We start from the raw sequence: 9,599 nt of genomic DNA, 5'->3' as shown, positions 1-9,599 counted from the left end.
GGACCACGGAGCCCATTCGGGCTCTGGCACGCTCTGCTCACAGCTCGGAGCAGACAGGCAGAGAGATGAGGAGCCATTTCCAAAAAGACCCAATATTCTGGTTATTTCTAGATCCAGCTTCCAGACATGACATTGAGCCGTGTCTTGCAACAGTGACGAGACGCAGAGCTACTGTCATCAGAGGAATGAAGGACAGAGAAGTGCCTGTATTGACCCCCTCAAAATATGGCAGTGCTACAGAAATGTGCTTCTGAGTCCATCACTTATAAGCCAATATATTTTTCACTGGCATGAAAACCATGGAAGGCCTGAAAAAAATAACAAAACCCTGTAGGGCAGGAGCTCTCTGGCCATGCAGGCTGTGGCTTACCAGCGGAGGGGCGAGGTAACACACCTGCCCGGGTCCTCTGCCACAGAGGGAGCCTCATTGTCCTGGGGGCCCGTTTGAGGCTGTGTCCTTGCAGTAGGACAATAACCTTAGCACCTCGCTGCTGGTGCCGCTAAGGCCCTTGTGTGACTTGGGTGTATTGTCACCTTATCCTCCCTTGATCTTGTCCAGCTACACAGCTGGGTTGGTGCTGATGGCAGTGAAAGCATATGTTGGTACACAAAGGCATGGCACAGATGCATTAGATCCCAAAGTGGTTATCTGAATCCAGGGAAAAGCACAGATTTTCTGTGTGCCTTTGAATAGACCAGGTCTTGAAAGAGGAGCAGATCTACAAGTCTTGCGGTTGAAGGGCAGGTAGATAACCTCATGCATTGGGTAGGGGCTCCTAGGATCCCCCACCAGTCACTCTTCATACCCCATAACATGGCTGCAAAAACCCCAGGTGTACAGATGGCTCTTGCTGAGGATCTTAGGGGGCATCCACCAGTACCCCTAACACTGTTTATCTCCCTCAGCTAGGCTTTAAGCTATATCTGCTACAGACAAAAGTGTTTGGAGAAAGACAGCCTTTTATCAGTGTCTTACACAACTTGCTTGGAAACAGAAACTTAACCATGAGCAATAATTAGCATCTGTCTAGACTTATACATGAAATGTGCAATATATAAAGTGCATATATATATATATATAGACGCACACAGTGTATTGTAGATAAGTACATATAAGGCACGGTTTGTATGCCTAAGATTTCACGCAGCAAAATACCATTTCAGCTTGAGTAATATGAAGTCATACTCTTTTGGCTATAATATAGGCGTTTTCAATCTATTTTTAGCTCCGTCTGGCTAATTCAGTAGCGCTTGGGTAACAGTAATACTTTCCCTTCTCTTCTTATGACGCTAATTTTATTCTGGTACCCAGACTCTCTCTGGCAGTAGCTCTGCCTCCTGTTTCATCTGTCCTGATGGCCGTTGGAGAGTTAAAATACACTGTGACTAATATCACAGTACCTGAGCATGTGTGCTGCTATTTGAGTAGGAAAAAAGGAAATGCTACCAAGTCAGAGGTACTGTGAGGAGATAACCAATGCTAAATGATTTACTTTTAAGACCTCAGATCCATATTACAGGTAACTGGGATTAAGCCAGGCATCCAAGAAGAAAAATATCTCTCCCTCTGAATTTAGTGGCTCGAAGCAGGTATGCTCTCATCGTGACCTGGAGGTTACTGCTTTCATTCATTACCGAAGGGCAGCTGCAGACTGCACTGGAATACGGTATTCCAACATTTATGTAACACCAGGGAGAAAATGTCAGTAGTAATACAAACATTTGGATTGCAGCGTACCACCACAAATCCTAAGGCTGTCAGCAAAATAGTTAACAGGCTCAGAGATTCCTGCTGCACCGTGCGCACGGCGTTCCTGCGATACCTAGTTAATAGCCGTAAGCCAGGCAATGGTTTGCATCATGCATTAAATTACTTCAGGCTCAAACAATTAGCCGGTTCTCACAATTAGGAAGGTAGCGGGGGAAGCGCCCGGGAAGGCGCCTCGGCTCCCGCCGGCCGGGCCTGGAGAAACGCTGCCCTCTGCTGCGGGAAAGGCGAGCGGCCGCCGCCTCCCGGGGCTGCAGCCGCGCCGGAGCCCGGCCCGCGGACCCGCTCTCGCAGGGGAAGCCCCGCGCACCGGGAAGCCTCTTCCCGCCGACCCCGCCGCTGCTCCTTCTCACAGGCGACCTGGGCGCTCGGGTGTGCGAGCCCGCCCGGCGCCGGCAGAGCCGCGTCCGTACCCGGGCCTGCGCCCGGAGGCGCCCGCGCTGGGCGAGCCCGCACCCCGCTCTGCCGGGCCGGCCCCGGCTGCGCCGCACTGCGCTGCGCCCGCCAGCACGGCAGCAGCTGCGGATGCGGCTGGAAGCAACGAATCTCAGAGCGCGGCTCGCTCTTTTTTTTTTTTTTTTTTAATGCCTGCTGTTTACGTCTTTAACAGCCCTCACATACTCATTTGGGTATTTGGCTTAGGAGTCACCGGAATTATACGAGGTCTGCACTAGGTGATGAAATAATATCCACTTTGGTATGGGCACAGCTTATTGTTCAAGTGTTAATCAACCTTAGAATAGTCCTCAGGAGAGAGGGAAGCAAGTTTTTAACCTTCGTTTTACAGAACGTAAAGGGAGGTTAACAGAGGACAAGGACTTGCTTTCCCGAGGTTCACAGCTGCAGCCGATGCGATGGCAGATGAGGCCGTGCTGCTGCTCTGGGATCAGTGACGGGGTCCCTCAGCCACAAAGGTACGGCCTTACCTGGGGGGAGGGACCCAGGTATTCTGTGCGCCATGGGAATGGGGACAGGAAGGCAAGGCCCTGCTTTGTTTGAAACACAATTATTCTGAACTGTTATTTTTTCCTCCTTTTTGGACAAGAGGAGTTCCAATGAGTTGCAGCTAAGGGTCCCACCCCCAGACAAAAATCACTCCATCTTATTTGTTGAATGTCTTAAGTACCCAACTGCCATTTTTGAAGCGTGTCAAGTTCTAGTAAAGGATAGAAAAAGGTTGTCAAGGTTGAACCCTCCCCCCCCCAAACATAGTCATGTATATAAATTATTGTACCAGTCTAAACCTCTGTGTGTGGGGAAAAAGTGTTTAGCTGCAATGTTTTTGAAAGCTACGAACTCTCTGTTAATCATTACAGGATATCTTCTGGCTAAAGTTACACCAGATGACAAGTTGCCCAAAATGACACCATTGATTCAAAAGCTTAATGTTAATGTAACAATTGCTAGTCCAAACTCCTCACCTACACCATCGTGCTATGTAATGGTAACATTAACTTAGTCCTGTATTACTGGGCAGCTGGGAGGATGCTGTCCATAGGCAAAGAGAGACAAAGGCAGGAGGAGAGCATGGCACCAGCGCGATCTGCAATGTGCACAGAGCCTTTGTGCTTCGGCTTTCGTGTCCAGGGCCAGTTGTGGTCTCTCACCTTGCCAGTTACATAACTTTCTCCTTCTGGGTCTTCGGGCATTTCTTACACAATGAGTTGCCCAGGAAGAAGCACTTAAAATTTAATTCAGGTAAGGAAGGCAGCACACGTGAATGATATAGACTCTACTAACCCTTGTAGATGATATGATTTATACATTCACTCAAACAGCAATGAATGAGCAGTCTTATAGCAGGCAATATGCTATTGTGCTGTTACTTCTATGCCTTGTCTTTTTAATGAAAGGGTTTATACCTTCAAAGTTAATTAACTCATTTCTCAAAATCATTTACACATCTGCTCTGTTTCCAGTAAAACTTCAGTTTCACATTACTAACTTCAGAGTTGTATTAAAAAAAAGAAAAAAACTCCAACATCAGATATGCTACTTCATTTGCAATGACTTCGCATGTGGAATTGCTGATAATGATGAATTTCATGGGCTGAAATTTGGCCCATGACTTTGCACCAGTAGCTGCTTTGGAAGGACAGTCAGATAAATATTAGCCAAGAGCCTGTGTTGTACTCACTGTCACGTCGCTGGTGCAAAGCAAGACTAAAGCCAGCAGACCCAGTCTCGGGGTATCGCTGGCGCCCACCTGGCAGTAGCTAGTTAGAGCTGAGGGGTCTCCCATTCCTGACTGCACCCTACCTGCCGTCGTAGCCTCTGCAGCCACCTGGCACCAGTAGATTATGAAGTGCTTCTCCAGCTGACCATGGGGCCCGTTTTGGTTACTGCTGGCCAAAACCTGAGACTGCCAAGGGCTGCGCTAGGTGTTGTGTGGGTCTTGGCCAAGCCCCGCTGCATCCCAGTCCTCCGCAGAGCTGGAGGGGAGGGAGCGAGCGCAAGGGCAGCTCCAGGAAATGGCAGCGCTTGCGAAGAGCCATGCCAGCAGGGCCAACGCCACCCCTGCCCGTGCCACATGCAAGGAGTAGTCCCGCTTCCTTCTGCCGATGGGCGGACTTCTTATTTTAATTAAGCTATTAGTTCAATAACCATTACGGCACATGGGCACGGCTTGGGAAACGTTAAAACCAGGCTAAACAAAGAGCGTAGTACTCCATCTGCTTTTGACCCCACATTTCAGTAACACGACTGTTTGGGCAGCATACATAGCTGAGTACTGTTAGTATTTACAGTAGAACACATCATGCCAAGTTTAGCCTACAAGCTGATCATGGGCGCGAGGTTTCGTTATTTTAAGTAAAAGTGATTTATTCTTTTCTGATGCAAAGAACACCGCTTCTCTGCACTGAACGCTGCCTGTGAAGTCTGCTTTTCCACTTAAGGGATGCTGAACAGAAGCTAGCCAATGAAATGAGGGTACATTTAATTACAAAAAATATAACGTTCTTCAAAAACAACAGCTCGCTCTCGCTCCAACAAGGAAAAATACAAATAAAAACCCTTTGGCAATGCTGAGGAAATATCTGGGGCTGAGGTGAAAGGGACACAGCTTGACGAATATGCTGAAAGCTGAATGTGGATTACCCGTGAGTGCAAAAATGAATAAATGTGGTTTATTCCATTATATTAATGAAATGGTTAATTCGGTTGCTATAGCAACAAAGAACAGCCGTGCTAAAAAGCTAAAGGGCTATACATAATGCCTGATACAAGGTCTCTCTAATTCTAAAGCTGATTTTCTTAGCTACAATAGAAGTGATGTGTGTTTTCAATATCATCTTAAGCTTTTGCATCAAATCCTCAAGCTAATCCAATAAATAGGCTAGTAGCATAAAATAGCATATAGGTTTGCACCTCATAAAACTTATGAAAGGGGTTTACCTATGCACAATCACAAGAAAAGATCCACAGAGTGCAGCGTGGGGCTCTTTATGTAGGCTGTTCCGCATGCGATGGTGAACCAGCAAATGTGTTACAATGGGAAGTTCCTACAATTACGAAGCAGGTGACTGCACGGGAAAACACTGCAGCGCTAGCCCAGACGCCAGGACATCATTGTGCCTACCACTGTGGTAGCTATGTCACCTTATGCAAATTAGACTTTATATTCTTTTCACTTGCATTTTGCATTATTTTGTTGAAAATTAAAATTTCTGAAGACTTCAGTAAGGAATCTTGCAGTGCTTGCTTTTGTTTTAACAGCAAAAAGTCACGCAAAGGGTGACCCATGGTCTTGCCAGCAGCGCAGCGGACAGACTATGATTGTTCAAGTCTCTGCCCAAGGAAAGGAAAGGAAAGCAGCGTGCCTGGTCTGCCCTCAGAGGGGCCTGGGCAGCCTCTGCACAACCGGTGCCCCCCCGGAAAGGGGCTGCCAGGGAGGGCACCAGCCCCAGTGCTGCTGTCAGGCTGGAGCCCTGCGCCACAGCACCCGATCATGTCCACTGGCTTTGGCTGCCTTTTCTTAGAGTGAGATTTGTCAAAGTTCACATCACTCAGTTTCCCTAAAATAAATGAAGGAGAATATAGCACACCCATAGGAGAAACAGAAGGCGCTCACTTCCCTCACTGAACTCAGATTTACAAAATTCGGCGTTGTGCACCTACACAAAGTGGGTGACTCTTTCTGCAGGCCATCTGATTTGCATGATCGCAGGAGTTCAATTCCAAGAAACATTATTTCTCAACAATTGAATATGAAGATTTTGGTGACTAGGCTTAAACCTGTCTCCAATAAGCAGCAGGAAAAGCTGTGATGATAAGTAGTCTCTAGACTAAACAGGTGAGAAAAATGTCCTTTCGGACGACGATTAGCTCTGGGTGGTGGTGTGTGACTCTCAACAGCAGTTACCAGCGTGAGCTGCCCGCTGGAGGCACCTCTGCCTTGGCTGAAATGCACCAAAAGAGCTCTCGCTGTTGAAGGCAGTAATACTGAGGAGTAACTTTAACTGAAACACAGTGTTGAAGAAGTAAAATGTTTGGTCTTTAAAAAGACAAGGCAGGTCAATGGCTGCCACTTAGTCAACTCGTATGAAAATAATTTATTAAGATTCTCCTGAACATTACATAGCACCTCAAAAACGGGCGAGCAACAGCTTGAAACTATTTGCTGCCCTGGTCTTAAGGATCCTGGTTGCCAAATCTGTGGCAAGGCCCATGCTAGACAGCCAGACGAGTGCTGCCTAACCTCCACATCTGGAGGCGAGAAGGCAATGCTGTAGCCATCCCTGCAGAGGAAGCCCCCCGCCACGTAAGATGCCGAGGCAGCTCTCTCATTGCAGTGCTCATCGCAATGCTGCGTGTACGCAAGAAGGTTGGCATTTCTGCAGCACCACAAGAAACCCCAATGAGTTCAGTTATGTTAGCATTTGGCAAAGCGCAGATAAACTGAAGAGCTGCAGTTTTCAGCTGCTGAGCCACAGCAGGAAGGACTTTCTTGTTCCAGTGCTCAGTCCAAGTTAATTCACATAGCTTGCTCAGCCCCGGTGTCTGAGAGCATCCAGGTAGGCATATCAAAGTAAAGTGGAACAACTCGCTGCTCTTTTGCAGAAAATGAACAATTGCATTTCCCTGTGGTAACTTTAGTTCGCTTAAACTAGAAAAGGAGTGTGTGTGTATGTGTGCACGTGTTTACTGTTAACATTTGAGATTGTTTAGGGCTTTATTTGTGTGGAGGCGATATGTGTCCACTTGCCGAGCTGCCCTCCAGCTTCACTGCTGGTAGTGACGAGAGGCTGTGCTCCTGCATCACAAAAAAGTCACAATGGGCAGATTCAGACCTCCAAGAAAGGAGGGATAAAAGCAGGGTCTCTGCTCCTGGGCAAGGCCAGGGTGGATGTTTGCACAAGACCCAGCAGACCAACCTGAGGAAGAGTTATTAAAAACTAATCTCCCGGAGAAATAACTGGAGAGCTTACAGTTCCTCAGAAAAGAAAAGAAATGGCAACAGCAAAGACGAGGAGACCCAGATGGCCCATAAGCAGACTAATTATATGAAAGACCCAGAAGCAACTCTGAAGTTACCAATCCAGCTGCCGAGAGAGTCTGCCAGGGTGCCAGATGTTGCCAATGAAAACCTATCTTCCACAGTTCATCAAAGAAGTGGAGCAGCCTAGTGAACTGAAACCTTTGCCAATAAAATAAATATTTTATCCAAAAAATTATTTTCTACTAGGAAACATGTTGAAAAATATAAAAATTTAACAACATGCCCAACCCCATGTTACAGTAGATAAATAATGAAACACACATACAGAATATGTTGGCAGGATCTTCTTACTGATAGGAAGTATCTATGCTTAACATTATATTTCTAAGGCTACAGTCTGGGATTGTGTTAGACAAAGTGGTTTTATGAGGTATGGGGTTGATGGCACTAAGTTGGGGTTCAGATAGTTTGCCTTGAATCTAGCAATCACTTTTGCCACCCTGGGATAAAAGGCTCGAAGACAACAAAGCTGGAGGAGCCAAAGGTAGCGGTAATACCTGCTGGAAGGTGGGAGACGGCAGAAATGACATCGAGCCACTCTGCGGCTGCCAAGTCACCTCTGCTGGAGGCCATGCGGTGGAAAGCCCTGTGTCCCCCAAGACACAGCAAAGAGGGGCAGCGATTCTAGACAGGCAACTTGCATTTTGCTCCTGCCAGATTTTATGAACTAAGCAAATGGGTGCCTGCAAAGCAGGCTTGCTCTAGCAATTGGTAAAGCATCAGAGCGAGGAGCAGTATACAGGTACGTTGGCTTCAACAGTGGGGATACGGGCTACCCATCAGATTCATGCACAAAGGCAAGTTCTAATTTTGCTAAGAGATCAAATTAATATTTCATTTAAAATCAGGAAATTATGTATTTTAAAAATCCTGGGTAATTTTTCAAATGTGGCTATTAACGTTGCCAGTCCAGTGCCTTGGAAATGCTAGGTCTGTTCAGCCTAGAGGCCAAAACCCAAACTGCCTGTATAGTCTGTTAGCAAGGCAAAACATCTCTTTTTCCAATGAACATGTATGAGTGCACTGGGATTCACACAAGCGGATTTGGCAGCTTTTTCAAGTATTTCTTGGACTGCAGAGCATATACTGAACATGGGGAGTTTTTCTGTTCAGGAATATGATGTGAATAAGAATGTGCTACTGGAGGATGAGCTATGGCATTTCTATCATAAATTAATTTGTCAATGTAGTTTATAATCTTTTATAATAGCAATCAATAGGACAACATGTCTAAAAACTGTGAGGGCTAGGCTTGCAGGATCTTGCCCAGCATGTCTTTAATAATACATAATTCTTTAAATGTGCAACTAAATCACTGAAATATATGAGCTTAATTTGGAACCTTTTACACTTTGAAAATTCATATCCCTTTTTTAATAACTGGCTACAGCATTTGCAGAATAGACCAGATTTTTCTGATTCGGTTCCTTGGCTCTTGAAAGCGCTGAATGAAATGGATTCCCCAGGATGGATGTGAAAACCTATAAAACCCAGGAATATGTCCTTTGTGGCTCTCCCTCCTGCCTGTTTACACCTCGCCTTACCCTGATGACTTAAAGACAATCCTGCAGGAGACCTGAACATGGCTGTTTCTCTGAGTTCCTGCAACACACAGATTTATAGCCGACTGTCAGAATTGGAAAGTATTCACATCCATTTGGGAACGCATTTCCTGAAACTGTTAACGGACTTGATAGAACAAGAGTGGGGGAGAGGGCGGGTAGTGAGGGAGAAACCTGCATAATATAACCCGTTACTCCTTCTTCGGTAAACAATTTACAGTCTTGATTATAATCTTGATTCACGAAGAATGTCTCTAGTCCTCCAAAGATTACTTTATAGCTACCTGGGAATACTGGATATCCATCGACTACTGAATATCCTAGGAAAAGCTCTAATTTTGCTGCTACATTTATGCTGTACATGTGCTTAGCTACTTAAATTAGGTCTCCTGGTATTGTCCTGTATTTAAAAGAAGCCACACTACTGGATGTGATGCCTTCAGGATAGTAATGTAATCAGGTCTGACCATGCACCAACAAAAGCCCTGGCGAAGCCGGCCAGCTCAGTCGCAGGTGACGCACCGCCTCTCACCCTCAGGGTTCCTGGTAGGTAGGATACAAAATCAGAAGTACGTGGTAACAGCCTGGGAGAAGAGAGCTACTTTTCCTTGCATCTGCTAACTGAGAACATAAAATGTTACCTGCAGACGATCTGATTTTGATGTTTTTTTCTGCCCCATTCAAGGGCATGCTGCCTGTCAGCCAGCTCCTTGGAAAAGGCAGAAGCGGTACATGCAGAGACTCTCCAAACTTTGCCCCTAACGTTCAC

The sequence above is a fragment of the Grus americana genome, chromosome 8, assembly GCF_028858705.1.
Source record: "Grus americana isolate bGruAme1 chromosome 8, bGruAme1.mat, whole genome shotgun sequence".
Classification (NCBI taxonomy): Eukaryota; Metazoa; Chordata; class Aves; order Gruiformes; family Gruidae; genus Grus; species Grus americana.
Note: the sequence above shows the minus strand (reverse complement) of the source record.